This window comes from Arachis stenosperma, chromosome 5, assembly GCF_014773155.1.
Source record: "Arachis stenosperma cultivar V10309 chromosome 5, arast.V10309.gnm1.PFL2, whole genome shotgun sequence".
NCBI lineage: Eukaryota > Viridiplantae > Streptophyta > Magnoliopsida > Fabales > Fabaceae > Arachis > Arachis stenosperma.
In genome coordinates this window covers 115959049-115972605 of record NC_080381.1, presented here as the reverse complement: position 1 = coordinate 115972605, position 13557 = coordinate 115959049, and the positions used below count along the sequence as shown (strand labels likewise).

The 13557-nt window shown below is 38.8% G+C and overlaps 1 non-coding gene across 1 annotated transcript; it reads left to right on the top strand.

The window, feature by feature from the left end:
* Positions 1-12203: 12203 nt before the first annotated feature.
* On the top strand, positions 12204-12311 carry LOC130983619 (small nucleolar RNA R71). The gene has a single exon (XR_009087601.1). It is a non-coding gene; the product is annotated as a small nucleolar RNA R71 (small nucleolar RNA).
* Positions 12312-13557: the final 1246 nt, after the last annotated feature.

Sequence of the window (13557 nt, the reverse complement as noted above, 5' to 3'; positions counted from 1 at the left end):
ATTAAATCCAAATAACCTTATTGGCATCCTGACTAAGATTAATAAAATAAACATAGCTTGCTTCAAACCAATAATCTCCGTGGGATCGACCCTTACTCACGTAAGGTACTACTTGGACGACCCAGTGCACTTGCTGGTTAGCTGTGCGGAATTGTCAAGAATTGTGATTTTCAATTTCGTGCACCACAATGCAACCTATGAATGTGAATGCAACTACATGCTAAAATGCAACTACCAATTGAGCTCTACACCAACCCTTGCATTTAAACTTTGAGCACACAATGATGTTGAACCTTGCTTGATAACTCCAACCACTAACCATCTTCCTCTTGCTCTTAATGCCACAAAGAGCTTTAAGTTGACCATCCTTCTCTAGAAGCCCATATTCAAGTGGGAAAGTAAAGGTCGAGGATAAGAATTTTACCCACTTCAACGTTGTGTTGGACGGTAATGGCTTTGAGAGAGGTGTTTCTAATGATCTTGCAAGCTCCACTCCCTTGTGCTTTTCTTTGACAACTACCACCTCTTTGCAAGCTTCTTTAATATCAACCTCTTCCTCTTGGTAGCTTTCTTCCAATTCAATCTCTTCTTCATTGCTCACCAAGGGCATGGGAGGTTGTGCTTCTTCTTCTTGAATCTCCATCTCTCGATCAACCTCTTCCAAGTCTTCAACTATGATATGCCTTTGAGGTTGTACACCTTCCTCAACATCAACATCAAACACCTTGGAAGGAGGCTCTATGACTTGAACTTCCCATGGAGGTTCAGCATCTCCTAAGTCTGCAACCACTTTTTTCCTTTTCAATAATTGTTGCTTTGTCTAGTTGTTTAAATATAAAATCGTACTCCTCCTTGATGATTTCTTTTCTATGACAACTCCCTTCAACTACTCATTCATCTGCAAAGGTCTCTTCTACCTTCACCTTTAGTGCCTCCTCTAGCTCCTTATGAAGTATGGATATGTGAAAATGATCCATTCTCTCTTGTTCCATGTCAATAGCATCATTGGGATCATGTTGCCCTTGGATTGATGGATGTGGGTGTTCTTCCATGGATGGTGGTGATGGGATGGAGAGATCATTCTGTGGTTGAAAAGGAAGTGTACTAGAGCTTGAGGGTTGATTGTTAAAGGTATTTGGTGGTCCAATTTGGGCGACGAGAGCTTGTATAGCAGAGTTTAGATCGGTAAGTACTTTTTTCATGGATGTTTGGGATGGATAGGAGGGTTCATTTGTTGGGAGAAAGGGTTCATGGTAGGAAGGTGGTTTATCTTGATAATGATAAGGAGATGGTGTATATTGAGGTGGTGGTTCATGAGAGTAATTGTGTTGGAATTGGTGTGGATATGGGTTAGGGTCATATGGAGGTGAATGGTGGTAGGGGGCTTGTGAGTGTGGTGGTTCAAAGCTGTGTTGAAAAGGTGGTTCATAGGCATATGATGGTGGTTGTTGATAATCAAAAGAATGCTCACCATAGCCATTGTCTTGATATGCATCACAGAATAGTTGTTGATAGTCCATTGGAGGTGGTTGTTGCCATGAGGGTTGATCAAATCCTTGTGGCTCCTCCCATCTTTGATTGTCCCAACCTTGATGCATGTTCTCATTGTAATCTCCTCTTCCTGCAACATAATTGTAACCAGACTCATAGCCAAAGGAGTGTTCATAGTAGTGAGAGAAAATAAAAACAAAAACTAATAAAAAAGAAAATATTTACAATAATCAATAATAAGGCACACGTTTGCAATTTTCTGGCAACGGCGCCTGGTGCACGAAATTGTGATCATCAATGGCGCCAAAAACTTGGTGCACTCAATTGCAATCTCAACTCTTTATCACAACTTCACACAACTAACCAGCAAGTGCACTGGGTCGTCCAAGTAATAAACCTTACGCGAGTAAGGGTCGATCCCACGGAGATTGTTGGTATGAAGCAAGCTATGGTCACCATGTAAATCTCAGTCAGGCAGATTCAAAGGGTCATGAATGATATATGAATAAAGCATAAAGATAGAGATACTTATGTAATTCATTGGTGAGAATTTTAGATAAGCGTATGGAGATGCTTTGTCCCTTCCGTCTCTCTGCTTTCCTACTGTCTTCATCCAATCCTTCTTACTCCCTTCCATGGCAAGCTGTATGTTGGGCATCACCGTTGTCAGTGGCTACAATCCCGTCCTCTCAGTGGAAATGTTCAATGCACCCTGTCACGGCACGGCTAATCATCTGTCGGTTCTCAATCAGGTTGGAATAGAATCCATTGATTCTTTTGCGTCTGTCACTAACGCCCAGCCTTCAGGAGTTTGAAGCTCGTCACAGTCATTCAATCATTGAATCCTACTCAGAATACTACAGACAAGGTTTAGATCTTTCGGATTCTCTTGAATGTCGCCATCAATTCTAGCTTATACCACGAAGATTCCGGGTAAGGAATCCAAGAGATATCCACTCAATCTAAGGTAGAACGGAGGTGGTTGTCAGGCACACGTTCATAGGTGAGAATGATGATGAGTGTCACGGAACATCACATTCATCAAGTTGAGGAACAAGTGATATCTTAGAACAAGAACAAGCTGAATTGAATAGAAGAACAATAGTAATTGCATTAATACTCGAGGTACAGCAGAGCTCCACACCTTAATCTATGGTGTGTAGAAACTCCACCGTTGAAAATACATAAGAACAAGGTCTAGGCATGGCTGAATGGCCAGCCCCATGATCTAAGATAGCATAAGACTACTCAAAGATAGCTACCAAGATGATCCTAAGATCGAAAATGATCAAAAGATCAAAATACAATAGCAAAAGGTCCTATTTGCAGAGAACTAGTAGCCTAGGGTTTACAGAAATGAGTAAATGACATAAAAATCCACTTCCGGGCCCACTTGGTGTGTGCTTGGGCTGAGCATTGAAGCTTTCATGTGTAGAGACTTTTCTTGGAGTTAAACGCCAGCTTTTGTGCCAGTTTGGGTGTTTAACTCCCATTCTTGTGCCAGTTCCGGCGTTTAACGCCGGACAGTTTTGAGCTGAATTAGAACGCCAGTTTGGGCCATCAAATCTCGAGCAAAGTATGGACTATTATACATTGCTGGAAATCCCATGATGTCTACTTTCCAACGCCATTGAGAGCGTGCCAATTGGGCTTCTGTAGCTCCAGAAAATCCACTTCGAGTGCAGGGAGGTCAGAATCCAACAGCATCTGCAGTCCTTTTCAGCCTCTGAATCAGATTTTTGCTCAGGTCCCTCAATTTCAGCCAGAAAATACCTAAAATCACAGAAAAACACACAAACTCATAGTAAAGTCCAGAAAAGTGAATTTTAACTAAAAACTAATAAAAATATACTAAAAACTAACTAAAACATACTAAAAATATACTAAAAATAATGCCAAAAAGCGTATAAATTATTCGCTCATCAGCGCCATTTTGACGATCGAATTTATATCGGTAAAGAAATTCACAAATATAATCGCGTTGTAAGTATAGCTCCTAAACCAACAGAGAATCCTTTCGTACAAAAGTTTTGTTTGTCACTTAAGCAAACCCAATAAAAATAAATAACCGAAGTATTCCAACCTCGGGTCGTCTTCTCAAGGAATTGCAGGGAAGTATGATTTATTATTGGTTACATAAAAAGATATATTTTATTTTGGGTTTTTGAAATAAGGAACAAGTAATTTAAATGACAAGGAAAATAAATTAATAATTATAAAAATCTTTTGGCAAGGTATGAGAACTAGAAATCCTATCCTAGTTATCCTTATCAGGTATGATGATAATTATCTGTTGTTCCCACTTAGTTAACCCTTACTAAATAAAGGAAAGTCAAGTGGACTAATCAATTTGATTCTTCAAGTCCTAGTCAATCCCTAAGGAAAGACTAGCTTTAGAGGGATCCAAATCAATTAGCAAACTTCAAATATTAATCAACAGCTGAGTTTGATAACTCAAGTGTCACCAATTACTTAACCAAAGCCAAAAGGGGAAAATATCTTTAATTAAATTAAAAGCATCATAAATAGAATAAGACAATCATCAATCTAAAATACCTCAAATTATATTAATTAAGAAAATCCTAACATGATGGTTCATAAGCCAAATTGAAAAGATAAATAACAATTAAAGTAATAGAACAAATAAAAGTAGAAAATAAATTAAAGGAACATTGAACCTGTAATTTGAAAAAAAGTAACATAAACATAATAGAAATCCTAAATCCTAATCCTAAGAGAGAGGAGAGAACATCTCTCTCTAAACACATCTAAAAAATCAAATTATGAATTATGAATGTTGTGTATATTTTTTCATTGAGTCTCTACATGTTCCATGGCTTTATTCTGTGTTTTTGTGCCGAAAATTGGGTCAAAACGTGGCCCAAAATCGTCCCCAGCGTTTCCTGAATTTTCTGCAGATCGCGCATCTAATGCGTATGCGTCGGTCACGCGTACACATCATTCAGCGTTTTTCTTTCCACGCGTATGCATCGTCCACGTATTCGCGTCGTCTGTGCAGACTCCAATACACGCGTTCGCATCAGGCATGCGAATGCGTCAGGCACGCGAACGCGTCATTGTGATTTTCTCCATTTCACGCGGTCGCGTGAGCCATGTGTTCGCGTCGGTGTTCGCTGGTCATCTCCTTAGTTTCTTGTGTTCCTTCCATTTTTGCAAGCTTTCTCTCCATTCTCTAAGCCATTCCTGCCCTATGAAGCCTGAAACACTTAACACACGGATCACGGTATCGAATGGTATAAAGGAGAATTAAAATATGTAACTAAATGATCTCTAGGAAGCAAGTTTTCAACCATAGAACTAAACTAGGAAGGAATTGTAAAGTCATGTAAATCATATGAATAAGAGGGCAAGAATTTGATAAAAACCACTCAATTAAACACAATATAAACCATAAAATAGTGGTTTATCAACCTCCCTACACTTAAACATTATCAAGTCCTCATGCTTAGCTTAAAGAGATAAAATAAATGAGTAGGGAAAAGCAAGACTCATGCAATGCAACCTATGAATGTGAATGCAACTACATGCTAAAATGCAACTACCAATTGAGCTCTACACCAACCCTTGCATTTAAACTTTGAGCACACAATCATGTTGAATCTTGCTTGATAACTCCAACCACTAACCATCTTCCTCTTGCTCTTAATGCCACAAAGAGGTTTAAGTTGACCATCCGTCTCTAGAAGCCCATATTCAAGTGGGAAAGTAAAGGTCGAGGATAAGAATTTTACCCACTTGAACGTTGTGTTGGATGGTAATGGTTTTGGGAGAGGTGTTTCTAATGATCTTGCAAGCTCCACTCCCTTGTGCTTTTCTTTGACAACTACAACCTCTTTGCAAGCTTCTTCAATATCAACCTCTTCCTCTTGGTAGTTTTCTTCCAATTCAATCTCTTCTTCATTGCTCACCAAGGGCATGGGAGGTTGTGCCTCTTCTTATTGAATCTCCATCTCTCGATCAACCTCTTCCATGTCTTCAACTATGATATGCCTTGGAGGTTGTACACCTTCTTCAACATCAACATCAAACACCTTGGAAAGAGGCTCTATGACTTGACCTTCCCATGGAGGTTCAGCATCTCCTAAGTCTGCAACCACTTTTTCCTTTTCAATAATTGTTGCTTTGTCTAGTGGTTTAAATATAAAATCGTACTCCTCCTTGATGATTTCTTTTCTATGACAAATCCCTTCAACTACTCCTTCATCTGCAAAGGTGGTGCACGAAATTGTGATCATCAACAATGGCGCCAAAGACTTGGTAGCACTCTCAAACGTGAATCACACTTAGTCACAACTCCGCACTGTGTCGTCTAATTAATAAACCTTATGTGAGTAAGGGTCGATCCCACGGAGATTGTTGGTATGAAGCAAGCTATGGTCATCTTGTAAATCTCAGTTAGGTGGATTAATAAATGGTTATGGAGTTTTCGAAAATAATAATAAATAAAGCATAAAATAAAGATAGAGTTATTTATGTAAATCATTTGCGGGAATTTCAGATAAGTGTATGGAGATGCTTTGTCCCTGTTGAATCTCTGTAACATACTGCTTTCTTACTTTCAATCCTTCATACTCCTTTCTATGGAAAGCTGTATGTAGGGCATCACCGTTGTCAATGGCTACTTCCCATCTTCTCAGTGAAAAAGGTCCAAATGCTCTTGTCACAGCACGGCTAATCATCTGTCGGTTCTCGATCATGTCAGAATAGAATCCATTGATTCTTTTGCATTTGTCATCACGCCCAACAATCGCGAGTTTGAAGCTCGTCACAGTCATTCAATCCCTGAATCCTACTCGGAATACCACAGACAAGGTTTAGACCTTCCAGATTCTCAAGAATGGCCACCAAAGGGTTCTAGCTTATACCACAAAGATTTTGATTAAGGAATCCAAGAGATACTCGCTCGGTCTAAGGTAGAAAGGAAGTGGTTGTCAGTCACGCGTTCATAAGTGAGAATGATGATGAGTGTCACAGATCATCACATTCATCATGTTGAAGTGCAACGAATATCTTAGAAAAAGAATAAGCTGAATTGAATAGAAAATAGTAGTAATTGCATTAAAACTCGAGGTACAGCAGAGCTCCACACCCTTAATCTATGGTGTGTAGAAACTCCACCATTGAAAATATATAAGTGATGATTTAGGCATGGCCGAATGGCCAGCCCCCATAAACATGATCAAAGGATCATAAGGTAATCCAAAAATAATCCAAAGATGTCTAATACAATAGTAAAATGTCCTATTTATACTAAACTAGCTACTAGGGTTTACAGAAATAAGTAATTGATGCAGAAATCCACTTCCGGGGCCCACTTGGTGTGTGCTTGGGCTGAGCTTGAGCTTTACACGTGCAGAGGCTTCTTTTGGAGTTAAACGCCAAGTTGTAACATGTTTTTGGCGTTTAACTCTGGTTTGTGACGTGTTTCTGGCGTTTGACTTCAAAATACAGCACAGAACTGGCATTGAGCGCCAGTTTGTGTCATTTAATTTCGAATAAAGTTTGGACTATTATATATTGCTGGGAAGCTCTGGATGTCTAATTTCCAACGCCGTTGAGAGCGCGCCATTTAGAGTTCTATAGCTCCAAAAACTCTATTTCGAGTGCAGGGAGGTCAGAATCCAACAGCATCAGCAGTCCTTTGTCAGCCTTCTTATAAGAGTTTTGCTCAGATCCCTCAATTTCAGCCAGAAAATACTTGAAATCACAGAAAAATACACAAACTCATAGTAAAGTCCAGAAATGTGAATTTAGCATAAAAACTAATGAAAACATCCCTAAAAGTAGCCAGATCCTACTAAAACTTACCTAAAAACAATGCCAAAAAGCATATAAATTATCCGCTCATCACAACACCAAACTTAAATTGTTGCTTGTCCACAAGCAACTAAAAATCAAATAGGATAAAAAGAAGAAAATATACTATAAATCCCAAAATGTCAATGAATATTAGTTCTAATTAGATGAGCGGGACTTGTAGCTTTTAGCTTCTGAATAGTTTTGGCATCTCACTTTTTCCTTTGTACTTTAGAATGATTGGCATCTATAGGAATTTAGAATTTTAGATAGTGTTATTGATTCTCTTAGTTAAGTATGTTGATTCTTGAACACAGTTACTTTTATGAGTCTTGGCCGTGGCCCTAAGCACTTTATTTTCCAATATTACCACCAGATACATAAATGCCACAGACACATGACTGGGTGAACCTTTTCAGATTGTGACTCAGCTTTACTAAAGTCCCCAGTTAGAGGTGTCCAGATCTCTTAAGCATACTCTTTTGCTTTGGATCACGACTTTAACCACTCAGTCTCAAACTTTTCACTTGGACCTGCATGCCACAAGCACGTGGTTAGGGACAGCTTAATTTAGCCGCTTAGGCCTGGATTTTATTTCCTTGGGCCCTCCTATCCATTGATGCTCAAAGCCTTGGATCCTTTTTACTCTTGCCTTTTGGTTTTAAAGGCTATTGGCTTTTTCTGCTTGCTTTTTCTTTTTCTTTCATATAATTTTTTTTCGCAAGCTTTTGCTATTCACTGCTTTTTCTTGCTTCAAGAATCAAATTTATGATTTTTTAGATTATCAGTAACATTTTTCTTTGTTCATCATTCTTTCAAGAGCCAACAATTTTAACATTCATAAACAACAAGATCAAAAATACGTACTGTTTAAGCATTCATTCAGAAAAACAAAAAGTATTGTCACCACATCAATATAATTAAACTAAATTCAAGGATGAATTCAAAACTCATGTACTTCTTGTTCTTTTTGTATTAAAAACATTTTTCATTTAAGAAAGGTGAAGGATTCATGTAATTATTCATAGCCTTAAGACATAGTTACTAAATACTAATGATCATGTAGTAAATACACAAACATAGACAAACATGAAGCATAAAATCGAAAAATAGAGAAATAAGAACAAGGAATGAGTCCACCTTAGTGATGGTGGCGCCTTCTTCTTGAAGGACCAATGATGTCCTTGAGCTCTTCTATGTCTCTTCCTTGCCTTTCTTGCTCCTCCCTCGTTGCTCTTTGATCTTCTCTAATCTCATGGAGAATGATGGAGTGCTCTTGATGTTCCACCCTTAATTGATCCATGTTATAACTTAAGTCTTCTAGAGAAGTGTTGAGTTGTTCCCAATAGTTATTTGGAGGAAAATGCATCCCTTGAGGCATCTCAGGGATTTCTTGATGATGAGCTTCCTCATGCATCTCTTGAGATCCATGGATGGCCTATCTTGTTTGCTCCATCCTTTTCTTAGTGATGGGCTTGTCCTCTTCAATGAGGATGTCTCCTTCTATGATAACTCCAGTTGAGTAGCATAGATAGCAAATAAGATGAGGAAAAGCTAGCCTTGCCATGGTGGAGGACTTTTCGGCTATTTTGTAGAATTCAAGAGAGATGACTTCATGAACTTCTACTTCCTCTCCAATCATGATGTTATGGATCATGGTGGCCCGATCCACAGTAACTTCAGATGGGTTGCTAGTGGGGATGATAGAGCGTTGGATGAACTCTAACCATCCTCTAGCCACAGGCTTAAGGTCCAGTCTTCTCAATTGAACCGGCTTGCCTCTTGAGTCTCTTTTCCATTGAGCTCCTTCTACACATATGTCCATAAGGACTTGGTCCAACCTTTGATCAAAGTTAACCCTTCTAGTGTAGGGGCGTGCATCTTCTTGCATCATAGGCAAGTTGAATGCCAACCTCACATTTTCCAGACTGAAATCTAAGTATTTCCCCCAAACCATTGTAAGATAATTCTTTGGATTCGGGTTCATACTTTGATCATGGTCTCTAGTGATCTATGCATTGGCATAGAACTCTTGAACCATTAAGATTCTGACTTGTTGAATGGGGTTGGTAAGAACTTCCCAACCTCTTTTTTGAATCTCATGTTGGATCTCCGGATACTCATTTTTCTTGAGTTTGAAAGGGACCTCAGGGATCACCTTCTTCTTGGCCACAACTTCATAGAAGTGGTCTTGATGGGCTTTAGAGATGAATCTCTCCATCTCCCATGACTCGGAGGTGGAAGCTTTTGTCTTCCCTTTTCCTTGTTTAGAGGTTTCTTCGGTCTTAGGTGCCATAAGTGGTTATGAAAAAACAAAAAAGCTATGCTTTTACCATACCAAACTTAGAATATTGCTCGCCCTCGAGCAAACGAAGAAAGAAAAGAAGAAGAAGAAGAAAATATGGAGGAAAGGGAGAGGTGTGTGGTTTTGGCCAAGGTGAAGAAGAGATGGTTGTGGTGTGTGAAAATGAAAAAGGATAGAGGGGTTTATATAGTGAAGGGAGAGGGAGTAGTTTTGGCCATTTAGGGTGGGTTTGGGTGGGAAAGAAATTTTGAATTTTGAAGGTAGGTGGGGTTTATGGGGAAGAGTGGATAGATGTGAATGGTGAAGGGGTAATAGGGAAGAGAGATTGAGGTGATTGGTGAAGGATTTTGGGGAAGAGTGTTTATTGGATTGTGTGAAAAAGAGAGAGAGGGTGAGTTGAGGTGGGCAGGGATCCTGTGGGGTCCACAGATCCTGAGATGATTTTCTGGCGTTAAACGCCAGTTCTATGCTTGTTTTGGGCGTTCAGCGCCAGTCTGCAGCATGTTTCTGGCGTTGAATGCTAGTTCCATGCTTGCTTCTGGCGTTTAACGCCAGCTTTCCTCAGGGTGCAATCTTGGAGTTTGAACGCCAGAATGCTATTTGTTTCTGGCGTTAAACGTCAGAAAGATGCTCTGTTCTGGCATTAAACGCCAGAAAGATGCTCCTTACTAGCGTTTAAACGCCAGTAGGCTCTTCCTCCAAGGTGTGCTTTTTCTTCTGCTATTTTTTATTCTGTTTTTAATTTTAGTATTTGTTTTGTGACTCCACATGATCATGAACCTAATAAAACATAAAATAACCATAAAATAAAAATAAAATTAGATGAATAAAAATTGGGTTGCCTCCCAATAAGCGCTTCTTTAATGTCAATAGCTTGACAGTGGGCTCTCATGGAGCCTCACAGGTGATCAGGTCAATGTTGTGGACTCCCAAAACCAAACTTAGAGTTTGGATGTGGGGGTTCAACACCAAACTTAGAGTTTGGTTGTGGCCTCCCAACACCAAACTTAGAGTTTGATTGTGGGGGCTCTGTTTGACTCTGTATTGAGAGAAGCTTTTCATGCTTCCTCTCCATGTATACAGAAGAACACCCTTGGGTCTTAAACACAAGGTAGTCCCCATTCAATTGAAGGACTAATTCTCCTCTGTTAACATCTATCACAACTCCTGCTGTGGCTAGGAAAGGTCTTCCAAGAATGATGCATTCATCCTCCTCCTTCCTAGTGTCTAAGATTATGAAATCAGCAGGGATGTAAAGGCCTTCAACCTTCTCTAACACGTCTTCTACCAATCCATAAGCTTGTCTTACTGACTTGTCTGCCATCTGTAATGAGAATGTGGCAGGCTGTACCTCAATGATCCCCAGCTTCTCCATTACAGAGAGTAGCATAAGATTTATGCCTGACCCTAGGTCACACAGAGCCTTCTCAAAGTTCATGGTGCCTATGGTACAGGGTATTAAGAATTTACCAAGATATTGTCTCTTTTGAGGTAAAGTTTGCTGAACCCATGTATCTAGTTCACTAATGAGCAAGGGAGGTTCACCTTCCCAAGTCTCATTACCAAACAACTTGGCATTCAGCTTCATAATGGCTCCTAGATATTGAGCAACTTGCTCTCCAGTTACATCTTCATCCTTTTCAGAGGAAGAATAGTTTTCAGAGCTCATGAATGGCAGAATGAGGTTTAAAGGAATCTCTATGGTCTCTATATGAGCCTCAGATTCCTTTAGGTCCTCAATAGGGAACTCCTTCTTATCTGGGAGACGTCCCATGAGGTGTTCCTCATTGGGATTCATGTCCTCCCCTTCCTCTCTAGGTTCGGCCATGTTGATTATGTCAATGGCCTTGTCTTCTCTTTTTGGATTCTCTTCAGTATTGCTTGGGAGAGTACTAGGAGGAGTTTCAGTTATTTTCTTACTCAGCTGGCCCACTTGTGCCTCCAGATTTCTGATGGAGGACCTTGTTTCACTCATGAAACTTAAAGTGGCCTAGGACAGATTAGAGACTATGTTATCTAAGCTAGAAGTGCTATACTCAGGATTCTCTGTCTGTTGCTGAGAAGATAATGGAAAAGGCTTGCTATTGCTGAGCCTGTTTCTTCCACCATTATTAAAGCCTTGTTGAGGCTTTTGTTGATCCTTCCATGAGAAATTTGGATGATTTCTCCATGATGAATTATAGGTGTTTCCATAAGGCTCACCCATGTAATTTACCTCTGCCATTGCAGGGTTCTCAGGATCATAAGCTTCTTCTTCAAAAGATGCCTCTTTAGTACTGTTGGATGCATTTTGCCATCCATTCAGACTTTGAGAAATCATGTTGACTTACTGAGTCAACATTTTGTTCTGAGCCAACATGGCATTCAGAGCATCAATTTCAAGAACTCCCTTCCTCTAAGGCGTCCCATTATTCACGGAATTCCTCTCAGAAGTGTACATGAACTAGTTATTTGCAACCATGTCAATGAGTTCTTGAGCTTCTGCAGGCGTTTTCTTTAGGTGAATGGATCCACCTGCAGAATGGTCCAGTGACATCTTAGAGAACTCAGATAGACCATAATAGAATATATCCAGAATGGTCCACTCTGAAAGCATGTCAGAAGGACACCTTTTGGTCATCTGCTTGTATCTTTCCCAAGCTTCATAGAGGGATTCACCATCTTTTTGTTTGAAGGTCTGAACATCCACTCTAAGCTTGCTCAGCTTTTGAGGAGGAAAGAACTTAGACAAGAAGGTCGTGACCAGCTTATTCCAAGAGTCCAGGCTATCTTTAGGTTGTGAATCCAACCATGTTCTAGCTTTGTCTCTTACAGTAAAAGGAAAAAGCATGAGCCTGTAGACTTCAGGATCTACTCTATTAGTCTTAAAAGTCTCATAGATCTGCAGGAATTCAGTTAAAAACTGATAGGGATCTTCTGATGGAAGTCCATGGAACTTGCAGTTCTGTTGCATTAAAGCAACTAGTTGAGGCTTCAGCTCAAAATTATTTGCTCCAATAGCAGGGATTGAGATGCTTCTTCCATCAAATTTGGAAGTAGGTGTAGTATAGTCACCAAGCATCCTCCTTGCATTATTGTTGGTAGGTTCGGCTGCTATATCCTTTTCTTGTTCGAAAATTTCAGTAAGGTTGTCTCTGGATTGTTGTATTTTATCTTCTCTCAGTTTCTTCTTCAAAGTCCTTTCAGGTTCAGGATCAGCTTCAACAAGAATGCATTTTTCCTTGTTCCTGCTCATATGAAAAAGAAGAAAACAGAAAAGAAAGAGGAATCCTCTATGTCACAGTATAGAGATTCCTTTATGTTAATAGAAGAAGAAAGGAATAGAAGAAGGAAAAGAGTTAAGAATCCAAACACAAGGGGGAAGATAGGTTCGAATTCTTGAGATGAAGAAGAGAGTGTTAGTAATTAAATAATTAAATAGAAGAAGAAGAGAGAGGAAAGTTTTCGAAAAAATTAATTTTGAAAAAAGGTTGGTGATTTTTGAAAATTAAAGGAAGAAATAAAATTAAAATTAAAATTTGAAACAATTAGTTAATTAAAAGAATTTTGAAAAAGAGGGAGGTAAATTTTCGAAAATTAGAGAGAGGAAAGCAGTTAGGTAGTTTTGAAAAAGATAAGAAACAAACAAAAAGTCAATTAGTTAGTTGAAAAAGATTTAAAAATCAATTTTAAAAAGATAAGAAGTTAGAAAAGATATTTTGAAATTGATTTTGAAAAAGATATGATTTGAAAAAAAATAAGATATTTTTAAAAGATATGATTGAAAATGATATTTTGAAAAAGATTTAATTTCAAAATTTAAAATTGATTACTTGACTAACAAGAAACTAAAAGATATGATTCTAGAATTTAAAGATTAAACCTTTCTTAACAAGGAAGTAACAAACTTCAAATTTTTGAATCAATCACATTAATTGTTAGTAAAGTTTTCGAAATTTTGAAAT